This window comes from Symphalangus syndactylus, chromosome 24 (assembly GCF_028878055.3).
Source record: "Symphalangus syndactylus isolate Jambi chromosome 24, NHGRI_mSymSyn1-v2.1_pri, whole genome shotgun sequence".
NCBI lineage: Eukaryota > Metazoa > Chordata > Mammalia > Primates > Hylobatidae > Symphalangus > Symphalangus syndactylus.
In genome coordinates, this window is record NC_072446.2 from 24,739,763 (window position 1) to 24,762,057 (window position 22,295).

At 51.3% G+C, this 22,295-nt stretch overlaps 1 protein-coding gene across 10 annotated transcripts in view; it reads left to right on the top strand.

The window, feature by feature from the left end:
• The first annotated feature begins 4,896 nt into the window (after positions 1–4,896).
• The window catches only part of SULF2 (sulfatase 2), a 130,050-nt gene continuing 112,651 nt past the window's right edge, over positions 4,897–22,295 (top strand). For 3 of the 10 annotated variants that reach the window (XM_055266251.2, XM_055266254.2, XM_055266253.2), the window contains exon 1: positions 5,576–5,707. The gene's annotated coding sequence lies outside the window, so the exon portion shown is untranslated. Of the gene's footprint in view, positions 5,202–5,575; positions 5,708–22,295 lie in introns of those variants that run through there. The other 7 variants (XM_063633381.1, XM_063633384.1, XM_055266250.2 and 4 more) reach the window with 5 other exon arrangements.

Consider the following 22,295-nt stretch of genomic DNA (forward strand, 5'->3'; position numbering starts at 1 on the left):
GGCAGGAGCAGGATTGCATTTCCATCTAAGAGGAGGAGATTTTAGGCCTAGGAGTGGCGTGATCTGGTTTCCTTTGGCATCATTGCCTCAACTGCCCTGGATTTCAAAGTCTGGCTTTGCAGACCATTAAGGAGTGTCTCTCTCAGGAGCGCAAGACAGCATGTTTCCAATTCTGATTTAGTGAACACTCATTGTGTACCTTCCAGCCAGGCATCATGTGTGCGTTTTACCTTTATCAATCTCACTTAATCCACATGACAGCCAGCAATGTCCTCGATATTATCCTCGTTCTTAAGATGAGGAAACTGAGGCCTGGAAAGATCAGCCAAGGAGGGGCCAGACAGTGGAGGCAGAGCCTAGGTTCATTAGAAACCTCAGCCCTGGGGGGGCCCTAAGTCATCATTCCACTTTTACTAAATCACCATCAACATTCATCATAATTGATTAATTAATTATGATCAAAGCTTAAAGGTGATTTTTCTGAAATACGATTGCAAAACTAGATGCACTGTTCCAGAGAGAGCCCTAAAGTGAATTGCGCTAATGGTCAAATGGATCCTGCTTTTTCCCCTGAGAAAACTATCGTCCAACAGAGTTCCCCGCACTCTCCCTTGTCCACAGAGATCTGCAGCTGTGCCGCCTGGGGCCACATTACTCATTTTAATATTCAATTGCACATTTGCTGATGCTGTCTGTGTGCCTGGATTTCATCACATCACAAAATATGTGGAACCCACATCTTTAATCTTTCTTGCCTGCTTATCCAAAGGAAAACCACTAGTGTGGTAAGCAACTAGACAAATTGTCCTGTTATCTGTGTTCTTAGAACAGTATCTTAACTGGAGGCAGCCCTACTGTCTTTCACTGGTAAGAATTCAGAATAAACATCATCATTCTTTGAAATCACTCATAAGAAGCCCCCAGGAGACTGCAGTTATACCCGTTTATAATTCTCCTCCCTCCCAAACTAACCCTCGATTCATAAATGTGCACTTTTCGGCGTCAGGCGTTAGAATAAATTAGACGATACAATTATGTGTAATTAAAGGGGAAAATGGGTACCGTGCTGCAAAGATTAGCCGTGTTTTGGTGAAGTAAAGCATGTCTGTGTCAGCGTGCTGGCCCAGGGAGGCAGCATGAAATACAATTAACGTTCTTCTTACTTAATGGAGGTTTATGGTACTGTTTTTCATTATCACAGTATCTCAAGAAATATAAACAGTTTTTCTCTAATGCAATTGCATCTCTACTGACAACACAGCTTGGGTCTAAGTGAAAATTCAGCAGAATTAACCACAGATTTATATCGTTATGGATGATCCTGGAATCTGTATTTTAAAACCCATGCAAAACTGTCTGCACTCAGGAGCTGAGGAGTTTGATCTCAACCTCCTGAGAGTGGTTCTGCAGCCTCTTCTGCTCTTGTAGAAGCAACTTACAGCCAAACTTGTGTGCATTATTGAAGCCACCTGTGCCCCAGTACTACGGCTCACATTCCCAAGCCTTCCGTCTGCAGTCATGTTCCTTCTTCTAACGTTTCTCCTTTACACGCCAATTTGTTTGAGACACGTTAAAAGCTTGACTTTTACAACCCTCATAAAATCCCATCGACTCCAACCCAAATCCAGCCAGAAGTGCTCGGACAATCAGATTGAGTTTCAACCTCTTGATGGAGATAAAGAAACACATAGCAAGAATGGTTTTTTTTTTATTGTTACATATGAGTCAAGGGAATAAAACAGCAACTCCGGCCTTGCAAGGGAGATAGAATCGGACGGGTGTTCTGCACAAAAGGGCTGCCAAGGAACCTGCAGAGGGAAGAAACGAGGCACGGAGGTGTCAAGAGAAAGGTCCCCCTGAGGTTAAATCAACAATGCTGGGGAGAATGGGGCGGTGTGAGGAGCTTGAAAAGCTTGATTGTCCAGCTAGGATGGTCAGGATCATACCAAGAGATGTCATGGGGGATGAGGGATGTGGGAGGAGAAAGGCTGTCTCCATGTGGGTGGAGGCGGCAGGGGCTGGAGTATCAGGAGGCCATGGGGGTGCCCAGGATTCTGCTGAGCCCCACCCAGGCCCGGCTGAGCGACTTCCCAGGCTGGGGGACATGTGAGCCCTCAGGGCCCCTCACGTATCCCAGGCAGACACCGAGTTCCGAGCTCCAGAACAGGGCCTGCGGTCCCCACCAGCCTGGAAGGACCTGGAAAACAGGCTGAGGCCTTGAACCCAGAAGACCAGGGAGTTTGCTGGGAATTATGGGGAAGAAACATGGCCAGAGGAGCTTTGCAGACCCTCTGACCTCATGGGTGTCTGAGCCACTAAGTCCAGACTAAAACGCATGACCCATAGCACCTGCCTACAATGAACACACACACATACATGCTCGGACACACAGGTACACATGCATGCACACACAAGATCTGTCCCCGTCTACTTAAGGAAGGATAAGGGGCCAACATAGACATTACCATGTTTGGTAATGTCCAGCAACAATGGAAACAACATATCCAAAAAGATAAGCAAATGCCACATGTCCGCCAGGCCCACAGCCACAGAAGAAGGGATTGTAAGCGTCCCCTCTCTGACTGGGGTTACCTGATGAGCAGAGAAGGATGGAGTGAAACATTGTGGGCAGGATCCATGTGGGTATGGGAGAGCCATGTTCAGGAACTCAAGGCCCGAAGGGCATAGTGTGGTAATGCAGTGGGTTTTTTTAAAACTTTTTTTTTGCCGTGGAAATTTCGCCACCCCTGAAATATTCTCCAGAACCCAACATAAAAAGTAGGAGGGAGGCAGATCCCATTCCTGGGCCTCCCTCCTCCACCCCAGGCCCCAGAGGCACCACCAAGGGGCTCTGAGGACCCCGTAAGAAAATTGCTTCTGCAGTGGGGTACATGTCCCCAAACCAGGGACAGCATCAAAAGGATTGAAATCCCACTGGCCAAGTTTTTGACTATAGGCAAGACCCTTTATCTCTCTGAGCATCAGTTTGCTTGAAAGATTGTCAGGAGGATTACATGAAATGACCCGGTGGAAACAGCCATTGACTGCAGAACCTGCCGGAGTTGCACTGTCCCCTGAGCCACACGTGGCTGGTCCCAATTGAGATGTGCTGTAAGTTTAGAATGTACACCAGATTACAAAACTTACTAAGAAAAAATGATGTAAAAATATCTCATTAATTTATATTGATTACATGTTGAAGAGATATATTTTGGATATACTAGGTTAAGTAAACTATATTCTTAATATTAAAATTAATTTCACCTGCTTTTTTCAGACAGGGTCTGACTCTGTCATCCAGGCTGGAGTACAGTGCAACAATCATGGCTCACGGCAGCCTTCACCTCCCAGGCTCAAAGTGATCCTCCCACCTGAGCCTCCCGAGTAGCTGGGACCACAGGCACATGCCACTATGCCCAGCTTAATTTTTGTATTTCTTGTAAAGATGGAGTTTCACCATGTTGCCCGTGCTGGTCTGGAACCCCTGAACTCAAGTGATCCACCCACCTCGGCCTTCCAAAGTGCTGGGATTACAGGCGTGAGCCACTGTGCCCGGCCCTCACCTGTTTCTTTTTACTTTCTAATGCCACTACTAGAAAATTCTAAATGATATATATGTCCTTCTGCAGAGATGAGGCGGAAGGAGAGGGGTCTCCATTATTTTTTGGTCTATGATGCTGAAGCCTGACATTCTGTCCCAGGACAAAGAAGGTGGCAGCTGATCAGCCTTATCAGTGATGCCAAAGGTAGGGCCAGCACCCGACTTGGAAAAGCACGTTCAACGTTTTTCTGATTTATTTAGGCTCTAACTTGATTGGGGAGGCTAACAGGTTCTGGGGAGGAGCCTAGAGCCCCAAACCCAGTCAGGAGATCCTATTTGAATTTCAGATTTAAAAATGAGTATTTTTTTAGTACTAAGTTCCTCCCCGTGGATGTCTGTATTTATTTGTTAAGTCTGATAACTCTACCATGGAGGATCACATCAGAGAAAGGAGATGCTAGGCTGAAAAGTAAAAACCTCCTTGGATTTAAGAGCATGAGCCTGGAGCTAAGGCTTCTTGGCTTCACAGGATCCAGCACTCATAATTGTGTGCTCTTCGAACAGTTACTAAACCTCTCTTGGTTTCCATGGTAAAACGGGCATAGTAACTGTGTGAGATTGTCACAAGATTTAATAAGTTACTGCTGCTTACAAGTGCTTTCCCACAGCGGCGTCTGTTTCCCCTTAGCAAGCAACTCGGCCGTGTTTTCTGCAGCTGCTGGTGGGTTCTCTGCCCGCTCTTTGCCCACCCGCGTCAGGCCGGTCCCCCTCCGGCCTCTTCTGTGGCGCGAGGGACAGCGGAAACCACGGTAGACAGCACCCCCTTGAGTCGAATTCCTCCCCTTTCGGAGGAAGCCGGTTTCTCCTTTCTTTGCTACTCCCGGGCCATTTCTGGGCAACAGCTGCTATTTTCACTTGAGCCCAAGTTAATTTCTCGGGGAGTTCTGGGGCGCGCACAGGCAGCTCGGTTTGCCCTGCGATTGAGCTGCGGGTCGCGGCCGGCGCCGGCCTCTCCAATGGCAAATGTGTGTGGTTGGAGGCGAGCGCGAGGCTTTCAGCAAAGGCAGTCGAGTGTTTGCAGACCGGGGCGAATCCTGTGAAAGCAGATAAAAGAAAACATTTATTAACGTGTCATTACGAGGGGAGCGCCCGGCCGGGGCTGTCGCACGCCCCGCGGAACACTTGGCTCCCTCCAGCTCCGAGAAAGGAGAAGAAGAAAGAGGAAAAGAGGCAGATTCACGCCGTTTCCAGCCAAGTGGACCTGATCGATGGCCCTCCTGAATTTATCACGATATTTGATTTATTAGCGATGCCCCCTGGTTTGTGTGTTACACACACACACACACACACACACGGCTCTGGCTCGCTTCTCTCCCTCGTTTCCAGCTCCTGGGCGAATCCCACATCTGTTTCAACTCTCCGCCGAGGGCGAGCGGGAGCGAGAGTGTGTCGGGTGAGTGTGCGTCTGTGTGTCCCGGCGAGGGTGCGCGCTCGGCGCCGGGAGCGCGGCCAGCTGGGTCCGGAGGCATCGGGAGGCCGAGAGCCGCCGGGACCCCAGCTCTGCGTTCACTGCCCCGTCCGGAGCTGGACTTCGGGGCCGGGGCCGTGCGCCGGGGACAGGCAGGGCTGGGTCGCAGGCAGCGCGTCCCCCGAGCCGGAGGTAAAAAGCGCTAGCGCGCGGAGGGCTCGAGGAGGGCACCGCGGCTGGGCCCCCCAGCGCCCCGGGCCCCCGCCGTCCGCGGCTCCCGGCCCGACGCTCCCCGCCCTCGAGCGAGCCCGCCTCCCCTGCGCGGAGGCCGACGGCCGGCGGGCAGGCGAGCGGGGGGCGGTAGCGCCATACCAAGGGGCTGGCGGGGCAGCGCGGCCGGCCGGGCTGGGGCGATTTAAGAGCGGTCCGGGCGGGGCGCGGAGCCGGACTTTGGCTGGGGCGGCGCGCGGGGCGGGGGCCGGGGGCGGCGGCGGCGGCGCTGGGGGGCGGGGAGGAGGCAGGAGGAGGAGCAGCAGCGCTCGCCGGGGGATGCAGCGGCGGCGGCGGCGGCGGCAGCGGCAGCAGCAGCGGTGGCGGCGGCGGCGGCGCGGAGTCCCCTGCGCCCCGCGGCCCGGCCGGGCTGCGGCAGAGGCGGCGGCGCCCCGCTCCGGGTGAGGCTTCCGGGGCCGTGCGCGCTGGTGAGTGGGGCGGGGGGGTCAGGTGGGTGGCTGGGGGACGCTGGGGTCGGGCGGGGGCTCGCGGCGGCCGGAGCCTTCCCCGGCGTGAGCCCAGCCGCGAGCGCCGCCCAGGTGAGCCGGGGCCGGTCCCGACCGCCCGGCTCCGGCCCCAGCGCTGCTTGCGGAGGGGGGACCCGGCGGGCGGGAGGGAGGCCCCGGCGCCGGCCGGCCGCAGGGGGATGACCTGTTTGACCCCGCTGGCTGGCGGGCGGGCAAGGACTTCCCGCCTCGCCCCTGACCCGCGGACGCGCCGCACCGAGCCCAGGCGGCCCCGGGGGAGGAGCGCGCCTGGGCCCGCCATCCGCAGGGGCATGGCCTTGTTGACCCTTAGGGTTTAGACCCAAGGGACCAGCTAGAAGCCAGCCCACGTGGGGCTTGTCCGGGCAGGACTCGGGGAAGCAGTGGGCCGGATGTTCAGAGTGATTGGAAACTCGCAGACACCGAAAGGACAAACAGGATCGAAAAGGCAGACTTCCTCCCAGGCCAGGGCAGAACCAGTTTCCATCGCCGGGCGGAGAGATGCTCCCCTCCCCGGCTCCTCGGGATTTCAGAAGTCTAGCGGTGAATTCTAGGAGTGCACTTTTCCAAACAAACATTCCTTATAGTAGTTCGTTCATTCGTTCTACAAGCATTTCTGGAGCACCCCCTCGTGCCAGGCACCGCGTTCTGTTCCAGGGAAACGCGGCTGAACAGGATCTGGCTCCTGCGCGCCAGAAGCTGCCGGTTCACTGGGAGGGCAGCAGGGTAGAGAGATGCCGTCTCGGGGTGGAAGATGGAAAGGGAAGCCTGCAATCCTAGTTTGCACAGTGGCCTCGGTCCGCAACTCCCCACCTGCACGCAGTAGGCCCAGCACACAGTAGGAAGGGCAAGCCAGACCTGCTTGTGACGACCCCCTCCTCCTCCTCCTCCTCCTCCTCCTCCTCCCCCTTGAAAGCTTTGATTGATTCCCTGCCCCCCTTTCTGGACAGTCTTCCTGCAGCTTGTTTTAATCACTTTTTGAGTTAAAAGTCAATATTTAATTAACCAAGTAATTACATTCAGCTTACGTTTCAATCTGGGTATTTGCTCATCTGTGCGTGTTGGGACTCCCGCCCTCTCGCCCCTCCATCTGTCCCCTGCCTGTTTCCCACAGGGTCCACCCCCACTTTTGGGGCAGAGACGGGGAGGCTGCGCTGGAGCAGGTTCTCAGGGGGAGACAGGGAGCAGGTGAGACGGGCTTTCTCTGGAGGACACCCCTAGATCTGCGCGCTCTCCGGATTTCAGCTTGTAGTGAATAGTGAAGGTGATTTCTTGACTGAGCCTTTGCCTCCCATTACAGAACCACCAGAGGGTTATAATTAAATTAGAGCCAATCGTTAAGTATAGGAAGGGGGTAGGGAGGACAGAACGAAGGCCCCTTCCCTGTAAGAGATGTTCTCCCCAGCTTCATCTGCCCCACATCATAGAGAAGAGAAAACTCATCCAGACAGCCTGTCGGGTGTGTAATTTAGCCTTCTAATAAGCAGCTTGAAAGGCGAAGGTGGTGGGCTTGGCGGATGGTATGTTGGACCTTTGTACATGAAGGCCTCTTCCTTTCCCAGCCAAATTTATGTACATAAAATCCGTGATGTTGGCGTCACTGCTGTAGCTGAGGGTCAATGTGGGTTTGGGGTTTGAGCTTTGTGTGTACTTCTTGGGTTTTTTATTTGAATTTATGGCTTTTTCTGAAACCCTAATAACATGTTAAATTTTCAAATTTGAGAGTAGAATGATGAGTTGATTGTAAAACTCTGGTCTTGGAGGAGGGCAGTATAGCAGTGTGTGTGCATGCACGCGTGTGTCCCCCAGTTCAGCTGCTGTCCAAAGAACCCAGTTGATATGCAGTTTCACACCTGATTTGAACCTGATTTGGGAGATTTCCTTCTCACTTTTTCTGGCACTGGTTAGTTTATCTGCTTGGACCTGCCTCAAGAAGGCAGCCCGGTTAACCAGGCAGAATATCACCCAACTCTGTCAAGCTTTGGCCATTATCTGATCTTAGACTTTAGTCCTGCAGAAGGAGTCCAGAAGCCCTGTCCTACAGAAAAAGATAAGCATTTCTGACCAGCGCATAGTTAAAAGGTTTAGTCCAGACTTAAGATAATTGATAACACTTAAGTAGTTTTGTATGGGCCTGATCTGAGCCCTTATACCTCACTCATTAAATCCACACAAACACCCTATGAGGTAAGTACTGCCATTGTTGCCATATTAAAGACGAGGAAACTGAGACACAGAGAGGATTGTGACTTGCCTACAGCTGGTCACAGGTAGAGCTGGGATTCAAGAGGCCCTCAAGCTCCGGGGTCCACTTGGAACCACTGGACTCTCCTCCATGACCTTGGCCTTTGTCCCAGATGTAGAAGAAACACATATGCAGGGGAAGAAAACACCTTCAGACAGTCAAACTTTGCAAAGTAGAAGGCTCTCAACTTTCCATAAACCCCCACTGTCCCGACAGAGAGTCCCGGGTTTGTATTTGAGGTCTTTTGCCCCAAGGAAAACATGTGCCTGCCTGGTGCTTTTTCTTCTGCTTGTGAGCAGACACACCGTCCCCTCCCCCAGTCAAAATGCAAAGGGAAACATCAAATGCAGCTGATGGAAAAGCCAGGGGAACCGAGGTGAGGATTTCAGCCCACTCAGAGCACAGTGGCCAGAGGGCAAAAGCTCTCCTGGTGAGGTGAGACCTTCCTGTGGTTGGTGATGGAGTCTCGTTGGCCTGGCCATGGGGGTGGTGCCAGGGTGTTCTGTGTCAGGCCTGGGCGGATGTGGAAGATGGGGGCCTCTCAATGCTGACCTGCAGGTGAGAGGGCCCTCCCTGAGACCTGCTTTCTCTGGGCCTCCTTGGAATGGGCCTTGTTGGAGATCTACAGACAGCCCTGGCCCAGCCGGATTGAAGGCACTGTCTAATTGGGAGAGCATTAAGATCATTATAATTAATTGGCATCCTGATAAATGGCATGGTTGCCTAATTGGGGTGGTTGCTAGGGAACGAGGCCTCACTTGGAGCCTAAAGGGGAAGAGGCGCTGGGCTGGCCACAGTTGGGTGTCAGGGTACAGAGCCAGCGGTGAATGGACCGGAAGGGAGAGCAGTCCATCCGTATCTGCTGGCGTTTACTGAGCAGCTGCTGTGTGCAAGTTGCAAATGGGACATCAGTTAGGGGTACTTGCCTAGAAGAACTGTAATCAGGTTCCTTTCTCTTGCAAGCAACAGAAAAAGAGAAGAAAAAAACTCAAGCCAGCTTAAGGAGAAACGAAGTGGACTTACTGGTTTTTATAACCAAAAGTCTTAAGGTGACTAACTCTAGCTTCAGACACAGCTGGACCCACAGCTCAGAGTTTGTAATGAGAATCCATTCCTATCCACCGCTCCTCTGCCTTCCATGAGGCTGATGTCTCTCTCCAGCTCTGGGGCGGGCAGTCCCTGGCAGCTGTGGGCACCATGGCTAGGAGAGCCAGACTGCCTGGCTCCCTGCCTAGCAGTGGGATCTAGGGCATGCTACTTAACCTTTCTGTGCCTTGATGTTCGCATCCAACAAATGATGATGATCATAGCACCTGTCTCCTGCTTGCGGTAAGCATGAAATGAGATGATCAATGTCAAGTGCTTAGCAGGGCATCTGACCCAGGTGAGCCTTCAGTAAGCATTGACTGTTATCATAACTTAGGTGTCAGGACAGATGTCATGGAGCAGAGGGGTCTCATCCCCTCTGGTTTAAGCCCAAAAGGAAAGAACAAGCCTCTGATCTGGCAGTGCACACCCGAGCCCCATGGTTCCCTCTGATTGGATTGTTTTTTGTCCAAACTAGTCACTGGCTAAGGAAATGAGTTGCCAACAATTGGCTTAAGCCAGGCTCACAGGCCTCTCCCTGGAGCTGGATGGAGGCTGACTGCTGAGACCCCAAAGCCTGGAAGAAAACAGCATTGGGAGTCCCCAGTGAAAGGGAAGCCCAGTTGCTGGAGAGGCAAATGGCCAATGCCTGCGATGATGGGCCACTAATGTGAGCAATGCTGGCCAGATGGACCCAACTTCATTTTGGCCAAGGTGGAGACTGGGGAAACACGCTGCCTGGGCAATGTCTCTCCCTTCCACCAGGGCCAGCAGGCATCAAAGGCCTGACTTTTCTGCCTTACTGTCTGAAGGATGGGGCCTGGCCTTGATCCTGTGCTTTCGGGGGGCCAGGGGCAGTGTTTGTCTAACCTCCCACCATGAGAATCATCTGGCAGTATTTGTGTGAAAAGGCAAAGACCAGATCCTGTTGAATCAAACTTCTAGGGAGGGTCCTGGATGCTGGGGGGCATGACCGGTGTGTCATGTGTATATTCTATATCAGCAGGAGGCTTTGGGGAAGAGGGCTCTGGAGCGTGAGCCCCTTTGTCTTCCTGCCTAATGCAGGGGCTGTCAGAAGGCAGGGAAAATGCTCTAGGCCTGGCATTCTGGCTCATGCCTATAATCCCAGCACTTTGAGAGGCCGAGGTGGGAGGATCCCTTGAGGTCAGGAGTTCGAGACCAGCCTGGCCAACATGGCAAAACCCTGTCTCTACTAAAAATACAAAAATTAGCCAGGTGTGATGGTGCATGCCTGTAATTCAAGACCAGCCTGACCAACATGGTGAAACCCCATCTCTGCTAAAAATACAAAAATTAGCCAGGCGTGCTGGCACGCGCCTGTAGTCCCAGCTACTTGGGAGGCTGAGGCACCAGAATCGCTTGAACCCAGGAGTCAGAGGTTGCAGTGAGCTGAGATCACACTACTGCACGCCAGCCTAGACAACAAAGTGAGACTCAGTCTCAAAAAAAAAAAAAAATTAAAAGAAAAATGACTGCATGATGTGATGGGGTGGGAGGCAACTCTAGGCAGGCTGTCAGGGGAGGCCTCTGTGAGGATGCGACCTTTGAACTGTGACCTAGATTTTAGGAAGGAGTCCGCCTTGGAAAGATCTGGGGGAAGAGCATGCCAGGTAGAAGGAACAGCTAATGCAAAGGCCCAGAGGCGGTGGGAGGGGCCTGTCCAAGACACTTGCTCCAAGCACAAATAGAAGTCAAGTGGGGTAGGCCGGGCACGGTGGCTCACACCTGAAATCTCAGCGCTTTGGGAGGCTGAGGTAGGTGGCTCACTGGAGGTCAGGAGTTCAAGACCAGCCTGACCAACATGGTGAAACCCCATCTCTGCTAAAAATACAAAAATTAGCCAGGCGTGCTGGCACGCGCCTGTAGTCCCAGCTACTTGGGAGGCTGAGACAGCAGAATCACTTGAACCCGGGAGGCAGAGGTTGCAGTGAGCCGGGATCACACTTCTGCATTCCAGCCTGGGCAACAGAGTGAGACTGTGTCTCAAAAAAGAAAAAAAAAAAAAAAAAGTCAAGTGGGGTAGAGGGTCGGGAGTAAGTGGGGGAGGGCACGTCAGAGATGAGAAATACAGGCCATGCTAAGAAATTTTAGACTTTATTTTAAATAAAATGGACAACTCTCTGGACCCGGTGGCTCATGCCTGTAATCGCAACACTTTGGGAGGCCAAGGCAGGTGGATCACCTGAAGTCAGGAGTTCAAGACTAGCCTGGCCAACATGGTGAAACCCCATCTCTACTAAAAATACAAAAATTAGCCAGGCATGGTGGCACGCACCTATAATCCCAGTTACTCGGGAGGCTGCAGCAGGAGAATCGTTTGAACCCAGGAGGTGGAGGTTGCAGTGAGCTGAGATTGTGCCATTGTACTCTAGCCTGAGTGACAGAGCAAGACTCCATCTCAAAAAGAAATAAAAAAATAAAATGGAGAACCATTGGAGGGTTTTAAGTCAGAGAATGATATGATTTGTGTTTCGAAAAGATCCTGCTGGCTCCTGTGAGAGGCATGCTGTGCAGATGGAAGTGGGGTCACCGGGACTGTTAGGCAACTGGGAGGGCCCAAGAGTGGCTTGGACCATGGTGGTATCTATGGAGTTGGAGTGAAATGGGGATTGGAGATGTATTTTGGAGGTAGGGCCCACAGGACTTCCTAGTGGATTGGATTACAGAGTGAGGGAAAGGGCTTTGATTCTCAGCTGAGGGTGATTTTGACAGCCAGGAAACATTTAGCACTATCCGGAGACAGTATAGGTTGTCCCAACTGGGGAAGGGTTGCTACTGGCCTCTAGAGGGTAGAGGCCAGGGATGCTGCTAAACCTGCAGTGTACAAGATGACCCCACAATGAAAAATGATTCAGCCCAAATATTCATGGTGTGTCCTGCCAAGGAGTCAAAGGTGGCTAGGGAGCCTGGTGCGTGGTGATTGCTAAATAGGGAAGATAGGAGAGAAGGTTTTGGGGAGGAGTGATCTGGAATTCCGATGTGGAAATGTTGGGTTTGAGATGAACCCCACCTGGATGTCTGAAAGCTCAGTGGGTGGTGAATGTGGATGTCTGCAGCCGGTCGGGGCTGGCAACCTAAGTTTGGGAGTTATGAGCACATCGATGTTATTTTAAGCTGTGGGACTGGACACGATCATCCAGAGAGAATGTGTTTTGTTTTCTAGTGTGGTTTTCTCCCCAAAACCTCCCCCTAATGCGTGTCATGAATCTATTGGATGAATATTTTTAGCACATCCCACATGCTCACCTCTCTGACGTTTCCAAGAAGTTCCTGAAGGCTCGGGCTGAGCTTCCCCTTCTCCATCACCTGGTTTCTCAGTGATTAACAGACAGAGCTAAGTATTCATTGCTCTGCCACAGATGCCCTTGGGAAATTGCTTAAGGTCATGTGGGATCTCGGGCCTTGTAGGCAGCACGATGCCTTCTGGGTGGAACAGCTGTTGGCATGGCCTTCAGAGCTTCTCCTCCAGCCCAGACCAGGGCTTCTTGGAATTCTCTCTAACCAGAATGTTTTGAATTCCCCACGTTCTCTTAATGTGAATCCAAAGCACACGTTGCCCAGTGGCCCTGACCTCTGCCATGGAGCGTCATCTTATAAGAGGCCTGGCCCACTGCTCTGCACACCTGGGCCCAGTTTGAATCTTAGATAAATTCTATCCCAAACTCAGAGTTGTTATGGCCAGGTCTTGTGTGTGTAAGTTGGTGGACAGGGCCATCCCCAGGGACCACAAACAGTACCAAAGATGTGTTTGGCCATGTGGAAGCCAGATGTGTTAGGGGAAGAATGTGGCCAATAGCTTTTCTTATTGGCTCATGGTCAGGACCCCAGCGGGTGACTTAACCCACCTCAGTAGCCAGAGAAGAGGAGCTTTTTTGTTTTTGAGACGGTCTTGCACTGTCACCCAGGCGTGCAGTGGCACAGTCTCAGTTCACTACAACCTCAACCTCCCAAGCTCAAGTGATTCTCCCACCTCAGCCTCCCAAGTAGATGGGACTACAGGCCACCACACCCAGCTAATTTTTTATTTATTTATTTATTTTGGTAGGGATGAGATCTTGCTATGTTGCCCAAGCTGGTCTCAAACTCCTGGGCTCAAGCGACCCTCCAAAAGTGCTGGGATTACAGGCATGAGCCACCCTGCCTGGCCTGAAGCTTTTTGAAAAGAGATTGAAAAAACTGTTAGCTCACAGAAGCCTTGGAGATGTTCCTGCTTGGTGAAAATCAGACCATCTGAAAGCCACATTTCTGGTCTGCCCTGGAGACAGATACTATCCATAGACTTCTGACTGCAGGCCACTTATCTGGATATTTCAGAGACCAGGAAAACCTACTATAATTCTTAGTAGCTTAGAGTCCTGATCATTTGAATGTGAATTGAAATGGTTTCATTATGAGGAATCGCATTTCTGACTGACAGTGGCTGATGCAATAGAAACATTTAATTCTCACATAACACCAAGTCCAAAGCGGGACTCCAGGGGCTGGTTTTTCAGTACAACAGTGTCATCCAAGGTCCCAGGATCTTTCAAGCCCCTGTTCTTCTGTCCTCATCATGTCTTTGGCCTTATTGCCTCATAGTCTCAATATGGCTGCCACAGCTCCAGACGTCGCATCTCCCTGCAAAGTGGGACTATAGGACAGGACTCCTTGCTGTCTCTCTTAATCAGAGAGTAAAATCCTTGCTAGAACACTCCCACCCTAGCAGACTTTGCTTTCTGTTTCATTGGTCCAGGGTTGGGTTTTGCACTCACCTCTAAATCAAACACTGGGAAAGGGCCTGGCTCCTTCCCATCCTTCAGGTCTCAGCTGAAATGTCACCTCCCTAGAATGCTGGAAGGACAACCTGTTTTATGTTTATAACACTTATCACTCTCTGGAAGTAGCCTGGTTTGCTTATTTGTCCTTTGTCCTCTCACCCCTCACTAAAAAGCAAGCTCTGTGCTTGGGACGTTGTCTTGTTCATCGCTGTATCCTCGGCACTGAGAACCAGGGTGGCACTCTTTGGATACTCAGTAAATATTTTTTTGAATGAAGGAAGCAAGAAAAGAAAGAGGCTTGGAGAGCTACAGGCAGATCTGGCTCGCGTGTTTGCTCGAAGGTGACTGTTCAGGGCAATGATGTCAAAACCTGTTAGTCCTTCGCAAAAAGCTAAGCGGGTGGCTGGGAGGATTGGTTTCATACACACTTGTTCCCCAGTGCCAGAGCTGGGGTTTTTTGCTAGCATTGCTTGCAGAGGAAGGATCGTCCGCTTTATGCCACGGCAGGGACCTCATGGCCTTGCAGAAGGGCTGGTGGAACCCCCCACTTCTGATGACTCTTGGGCCAAGCTAGTCTTCCAGGTCAGTGGTGTGACATTCTAATGAGGGCTCTTGGGTTGAATATTTCTGCGTATGCCCTTGAAAAGACAACTCCCTTCCTGAAAGAACAGCTGTCACAGCCCAGGAGACCAGCCTCTTTAACCTCCGCTCTCCAACCTACCCTCCTGAAAGCTCGCATTTACCGAGCACTTTCTACAGGCTGGTGGTGGTTTAAGTGCTCACTCCTGTGAATGTGTAATAACTCAGCGATGTGGGGATCTTCCAACCCCGTTTTACAAAGGAAGAAAGAGACACAACGAAGTCTCCTTGCACTGCCATGCTGGTAGAATAGGACATCACAGGCCGCCTAACCAGGGGCTGTGTTCAGCTCACAGAAATGTTTTGTTTGAACCTTTTAAAAAGTTGTCAGATTTGTAACAACGAGATTTCACATTTTAAAAATCTGGATTTTTAGCTTCTCCTGAAAAATGGGGAGATGTGGTCCCCACCATTCCCTATAGCCTGAGATTGTGAACCAATTCATTTGACTTTTTTCATTGCACTTTCCCTCCTGTTTTTCTCATTGTGGAGCAATATTTCTCTGTTCTATCTCTACCAAAAGTGGCCAGATGAGAGCTGGAGAGGAAGTGGGGTGTGGAGTTTTCTTACGGGTCCACTTCACCCATTTGTATTACCTTCCTGGCCCACGTAGGCATTTGAGTTTGTCTCCCGTTGTGACAGTTTGTACCAAACGGCTACACTTCCAGGGACATTGTAAGTGTCCCTAGACACTTACATTGTACATTGCAAGTGTGTAGTAATAATAATGTCTATTATCTGTTGATTACTTTTTGCCCAGCATTTCATCATCACAGCAAGCCTTTGAAGCAGGGACTAATATCATCTTCACTTTATCAGTAAGGAAACTGAGGCACTGTGTGTGATGCCATCACTAGAACAGGAGGTCCTGAAGCTTGTTCATCTTTGTACCATCCGTGCTAGGCTTACTGGCTGTTTGAATGAATGATTAAAGGAATGAATGAATGATGTTCTCCTCCAAGTGTTCATTAGCCGAGGAGGCTGAAAGTCTTAACCTCATAGTCATTTGTGACATTTCTGTTGGGGGTATGGGCTCTGATCAGTGTCACTGAGGATTCTTGGGTTGTGTTTCTGCTGTATAACAAACCACTCCAAACTCAGTGGTTTAAGGTAACAACATTTTATTTTGGACGATTCTGTGGGTTGACCAGGTGGTTCTTCAGCTTCATGTGATATCAGCTGGCAGATCTAAAACAACCCCATTCAAATGGCTGGGAGCTCTTGCTGGTCACCAGATGGGAGCTCAGTTATTCTCCATGTGGGCTCTGCCCTATGGCTACTTGGGCTTCCTCGCAGTATGGCAGGTTCAGGGTAGCCTGACTTCTAAGAGTGCAAAAATGAAAGCTGCCAGGGCCTCTTAAGGCTTAACCACAAAACTGGCACAGCATCACTTCTGCCACCTTCTCTTGGTCAAAACAGGTCACAAAGCCAGCCCGGTTTCCTGAGGGTGGGGCCCACACAAGGGTTTGAATACCAGGCAGTGTGGCTTTTTGGAGTCCGCCAAAGTACCCATTCATCACAGACTGCAAGTAGCAGAGCCCAACACTTACTACCTCAAGCTGGAACAGGGTTTACTGGGGGGCTCAGGAAAGGACAGGACAGGAACTGAGGAAATTCTGGGGACCTTGGCACAGGAGTTACTAGCAGCCTCCTGAAGGAGGGTTTCCATCCCAATGTGACAAATGCACCCCTGCTTTTTCTTTCTGCCCTTGACACTTTATTTGACAGTTGGGGACATGGTGAGAAAGTCTAATTGACTGGCCTTGGTCACATGATCACCCCTTGGCAGAGAGGACGGGGGCATCTTGGCAGAGGGGAGGGAGTCCTCAAAAGGAAGCTGGGGTGCTGTCAAAAGAAGGGGACCAGATGGACAAAAATAGTTAGAAATCTCTGCACCGCCCCTGCATAGGTGACTCCACCCCTGGCAGAGCAATGAATATTTTAAAACGAATGAATGGACTTTGAAAGTCCAGTGTAAGTGGAATGCCCAAACCTGTGTGGCAGCTTCTCCAGCTCCGGGGCCCCATAGCCCAGGTGCTGCTGGGGGTCTGGAAGCTTCTCTCCACTTTATGGGGCAAAGTCAACTCCTAGAACCCCTGCCATGCCTCGATTTCCCCCTCCAGAAGATGGGGGCAGTTTGCTTCTGGCTCCTGAAAGGAGAGCATGCGTGGTAATGAGGGACCTGGGCTCAATGCCTGCACTCCCTCCTCCCAGACCCCGCCTCGCCAGTGAGACCGCCTTCCACCCCCACGCCTGGTGACACCCAGTGAGTCCCCGTGGCAGGGGAGGCTGCTAGTAGGAAAAACTGATCCAGACTCATCCCAGCTCGCAGAGCCTCTGACCCGGGCTTTCCTCCCACTTGCCGGTCTATTTCCGGCTGCTAATTAGATTGCACAGCACGCCACGTTGGGAAGCTGACCTGTCGTTCCAAAGGCACTCCACTCGCATCTCCAAATGTAGCGGGTGATTTGGTAAAAGTTGCTTCTGACTCCTTACCCTGGCTTCTGAAATAATTGTAAGCGTCGGGCTGTTTCCAAGGTAAGCTAATGAACAGCTCATCTGCTAATAGCAGGGGCAAGCCGCTGAGGACGGCACGCTCACCTGTGGATTGGGTGAAAAGGAAAGAAGTAATTGGATTATTAATACCAAGCCGTCAAAATACCTTTTATTCCTTTTATATTCTTCTCGAAGGAAACGACAGTCTCTGGAAACATAAATACATGTTCTTTGGGGGTAAGCAGGGCTAAGAAAATGTGGGGCTGAAAAGGGGTAGGGGGTTAAAAAGGTGGAATTGTCAGCCCTCACTGTGGCAGTCTACACTGAGAACCAGCCTACAATTAGGCGTGAATAATGACTGTGTTCAAGTCGGACTTTATTGCTTTTGGCCAAAGGCCTTTTGCAGAAATAACTTTGTAACTCCCTGCCAGGGAAGCTTTTGTCCACAGCTGAGACAAAGGAACAAAGAACAGAGGTGGGAATTTCTGTATCTGATTTCTACTTCCTCTAAACAGCCAGAAAGGACGGTGGGTGTGGCCTGCCCAGAAGGCATGGGCTGGGGCAAAGGGGTGTCCAGCCTCCTGTGGGCCACACTGCTGTGCTCGGCTGTACCATGTTGGTTTCATTCTGCACATTCCCACCCCAGGGCCTTTGCACTTACTTCCTCCGTTGCATAGAAAGCATTTTGCCCACAGCTGGCTTCTCGCCTACCTCTGCTCTCAGCTCAGATGCCACTTCCTTATGCCACCTCCTCATGCCAGAAAGGCCTTTCCCAATTTACTGTCCATCCTATCACCTGACAACTTCCTCCAAAGCTCTTAAGACAATCTGAAATTCGTCTTCATTCATTCATTTTCTCCTCCACCAAGGTGTCACAGCTCCGTGAGGACAGAGGCCTGGCCTGCCTTGTGGCCACTGCTGTTTCTTAGCATGTGGCACATAGTAGGTGCTCAGGAAAGATTGGGTAGCTTGGAAGAGTTGCACATAGCTCCCAGGCCAAGCTCCAGCGGGGCTTTATGGAGCCCACTCAGTGCTTAAAACAGGTTGAAAGTTTTTACTTTGGAAATGGCGTTTCCAGTGTAGTCCAGGCACCACCCTGTCTCTTATCCTAAATCTAGGCCACTTCACTCACTCAGGTCTCCTGCCTGACCCTTGGACACATTTGCATATTTGTCCCTGCTTTAGACAAAGGCCACTGCAGACAGATATCTCTCTCCAAAGGTCACCAGACAACATCCAGACTTCTTGCAATGCGAAGTCTTGTGCCAGACCGCTGGCCTCCACCAACCAGGTCCCATTGACTGGATCAAGGTGTAGTCTTCATCTTAGCAGCCCCCGCACAGGGCGTAAATGGTGTTGATCTCAACATAAGCAGGTCATGGCGGGAGGAGGGTCGGGCAGGAGACCTGAGTGAGTGAAGTGGCCTAGATTCAGGATAAGAGACAGGTGGGGCCTGGACTACATTGGAAACGCCATTTCCAAAGTGAAAACTTTCAACTTTTCCTTTTCTGCTCTCCTCCAAGCCTCTGGGTCATCAAGGAGGGAATCGCATGAACTCCTCCTTCATAGTCTTCAAGGAGACCTACTCCCAATGTAAGGGGAAGTGCAGAGGCCTTGGCGAGCAAGAATGTAACCACAATGTCATTGCCTTTATACTGTTGCCATCTAAGTATGGCAGGGGTTCTCACCTAGGGGCAGTTTTGCCCCCTCGGGGGAGGGACATTTGGCAGTGTCTGGAGATATTTTTGATTGTCACGACTGGGGTAGGTGCTACTTGCATCTAATGGACAGAGGCCAGGAACGCGCTGAACACCCTGTGATACACAGCACAGTCCCCCATCAAAGAATGATCCTGCCCACGTGGCAGTAATGCCAAGGTTGAGAGACCCAGGTTTATGGCAATGGGTGCTGGTTCCTCCAAGATAGACTTTTCTTTCTAAATAAATTTACTGAAATAAGGGAATGAATGAATGAATGAATGAATGAATTTAGGCCCAGATTTGGGTATCCTACTTATACCAGACTTTTAAAAATTCATTTATTCTGAGACCCTGGCATATGGGATGGAGCACAGAGGGTAACGATCAGCCCTGTCGTCCCTTTCGGAGCAGATCAGGCTGTACCATTTGCCTCAAAATCAGGAGCCCCTGCCCTGGAAGCTGCCATCTTGCCAGAAACTTCCTGGGGAGCTGCCTGTAAAAAAAACGCTAGCAGCAGTTGATTCTGGCCCAGGTGGAGAAGCTGTGTTATCCCAGGGGGAGTTCCGGCAGGTTGGGAGATGTTTCCAGGTGTCCTGCCCAGCCAGGCATGATTAGCATCCTTCCCAGCCTGGCCCTGGAGCCCTGGCCCAGCACCCCCATTTGAAGCCTGCAGAGCCTCATCATCACCGCCGCCCCCCCCCAGCCCCCACCCCATCCTGCCACTGACAAGCCAATACCTGCCTGATGAGAGGGGCTCCCAGGGACAGCAGCCTTCCCTCCTGGACTCCAGGGCAACCTCTATGTTGATGGCGGCTTTGAGCACAGGGCTCAAGGGCAGAGCCTGAGTTGGAAAATTTCTCGCCTCTGCAGAAGGGAAGAGCTGGGGGAGGTTGGGGCCTTTTCCCCAAATAAGGTCTTATTCTTCTGTGGGGTTTTCTGGGTTTGTTAGGTGGCTTCCTTTCTACTTAAAAATAAGCTGGGGGTGGTTAAAAAATGGGAAGAAATCAATGTTTCCAGCGTACATAGAACTGAGCAGATGTGTTATCTAGAATAAGGAGAAGAGGTTGTTACTGTGACTCTAGCTCCCAGTACGAGCCCTTCAGTTCACCCTTCTGCCCTGCTCAGAACCCCCTGGACCTGACATCGTGGCTTTAACCCACTTGGGTCATGTGAGAAGGAAGAGTGCCCACCCAGGACTTTCTGAGGCTCAGGGATTCTTTGAAATGGGCGTGGGCACAAACGCCCAACCCTGACAGCCAGGGATCAGATCAGGTTTCACTTCCTAAGAGGGACGATGTACTGCAGGGGAGGCCCATGTGGCTGCCCCAGGCCTGGCCAGCCTCTGTGACCCAGCAGGACCGACTGTTTTCCAGGATGGCCACATGGTACCCTGCAGGCTCATCCATGGTGGGACCTTGATGCTCCTCTGTCGAGAGGTGGGTCTGTGTCCCCTCCACTTGAATCTGGCCAGATGTGTGTAGTCCTGGTAGAAGGAACACCATGGGACAGCAGAAAAGATGAGGCAGCTCCCCCTGGATCACTGGGACCCTCACTGTTGTGTAAGAAATCAGACCCCACTGCAAGGCCGCCATGCTGTGAGGAAGCCCAAGCCACACTGAGGCCACATGGAGGTGCCCACTCTGCAGCCCCTCCCAAGCTCCCAACCGACTGCCAGCAACTGCCAGACAAGCCAAGGCCCTGCTGAGCCTTCTCAGTGGTGGCCTCAGATGTTACAAAGCAGAGACCAGCCCTTCCTGCCATGTCCTGTGCAAGTTCCTAATCAGGAGCCTCTGAGAATAAAAGAAAGGTTTTAATTCACCACTAAGTTTTGCGGTAAATTGTTACACAGTATTAGTAACTGGAGCATTCAGCCAATTCCAGTCTTCCCACCGTGCAGTTATTCATTCATTCACTGAACAATATTCAGAAACCATCCACCTCTTGCCCCTTCCTTGCTCCCACTTAGTCATCTCAGTGGCCTCCCTATGCCTACCCTCATGCCCTGCAGTCTGTTCCCTTCACATAGTCAGAAGGATTCTGTTAAAACCTACATCAGGGCTGGGCATGGTGGCTCATGCTTGTAATCCCAGCTCTTTAGGAGGCTGAGGTGAGAGGATTGTTTGAGTCCAGGAGTTCAACACCAGCCTGGGCAACATAGCGAGACCTCATCTCTACCAAAAATTTAAAAAGTAATCGGACATGGTTGTCCTCACCTGCAGTCCCAGCTGCTTGGGAGGCTGAGGTGGGAAGACTGCCTGAGCCTGGGAAATGGAGGTTGCAATGAGCTATGTTCGTGCCACTGCACTCCAGCCTGGGTGACAGAGCAGGACTCTGTCTCAAAAAAAAAAAAAAAAAAGAGAAACTACACCAGGTCACATCACCTGCAAGCTAGAACCCCCCAGCCCCCTTCACTCAGCTCTGCGCCGCCATGCTTGCCCCCTTTCCGGCCTTCCCTCAGGCATCTTCCTACCTCAGGACAGTCGCGCTTTCTGTTCCCTGTGCCTAGAATGCTCTTTCCCTAAATATCCAGAAGGCATGTCCCCTCCCCTCCTGCAGGGATCCGCCCAATTGTCATCTCTCAGGCCTTTGCTGCCCACCCTATTTAAAGTTACCCCCTCACTCCCTAGCACTCCAGCCTCCCTCCTTAGGACTTGATTTCCTTGGGACACGTTGCCGCATATGCTGTGTAATTTATTTTGGTGTCTGATCCATGAAGGATTGTTTTTCCTGATTCCCAGCACTGAAGAATAGGGCCGGGAGCATAGTAGGTGCTCAGGAAATCTTGGTTGCCTATCTGGAAGAATTAGTACCTCGGCTCTGCCAGGAGCTGGGGCTGTGGCGTCAGGCAACCAAGAGACAGCCTCTGCTCATGCGAGCTTCTGGTGGAGGGATGACCCTCTACAAAATAAAAACCCAGGCCAGGTGCAGTGGTTCACGCCTGTAATCCCAGCACATTGGGAGGCCAAGGTGGGCAGATCACTTAAGGTCAGGAGTTCGAGACCAGCCTGGCCAACATGGTGAAACCCTGTCTCTACTAAAAAAAAAAAAAAAAAAAAAAAAAAAAATACAAAAATTAGGCAGGCGTGGCCGGGCACGGTGTCTTAGGCCTGTAATCCCAGCACTTTGGAAGGCCGAGGCGGGTGGATCACGAGGTCAGGAGATCGAGACCATTCTGGCTAACACAGTGAAACCCTGTCTCTACTAAAAATACAAAAAAGTTAGCCAGGCTTGGTGGTGGGCGCCTGTAGTTCCAGCTACTCAGGAGGCGGAGGCAGGAGAATCACTTGAACCCAGGTGGTGGAGGTTGCAGTGAGCCGAGATCACGCTACTGCACTCCAGCCTGGGCGACAGAGTGAAACTCCATCTCAAAAAAAAAAAAAAAAAAAAATGAGGCAGGTGTGGTGGCAGGTGCCTGTAATCCCAGCTAGTCAGGAGGCTGAGGCAGGAGAATCACTTGAACCTGGGAGGTGGAGGTTGCAGTGAGCCAAGGTGGCACCACTGTACTCCAGCCTGGATGTCAGAGTGAGACTCCATCTCAAAAAAAAAAAAAAAAAAACCCACAAACTCAGGCCAGAGAGTAAATAGAG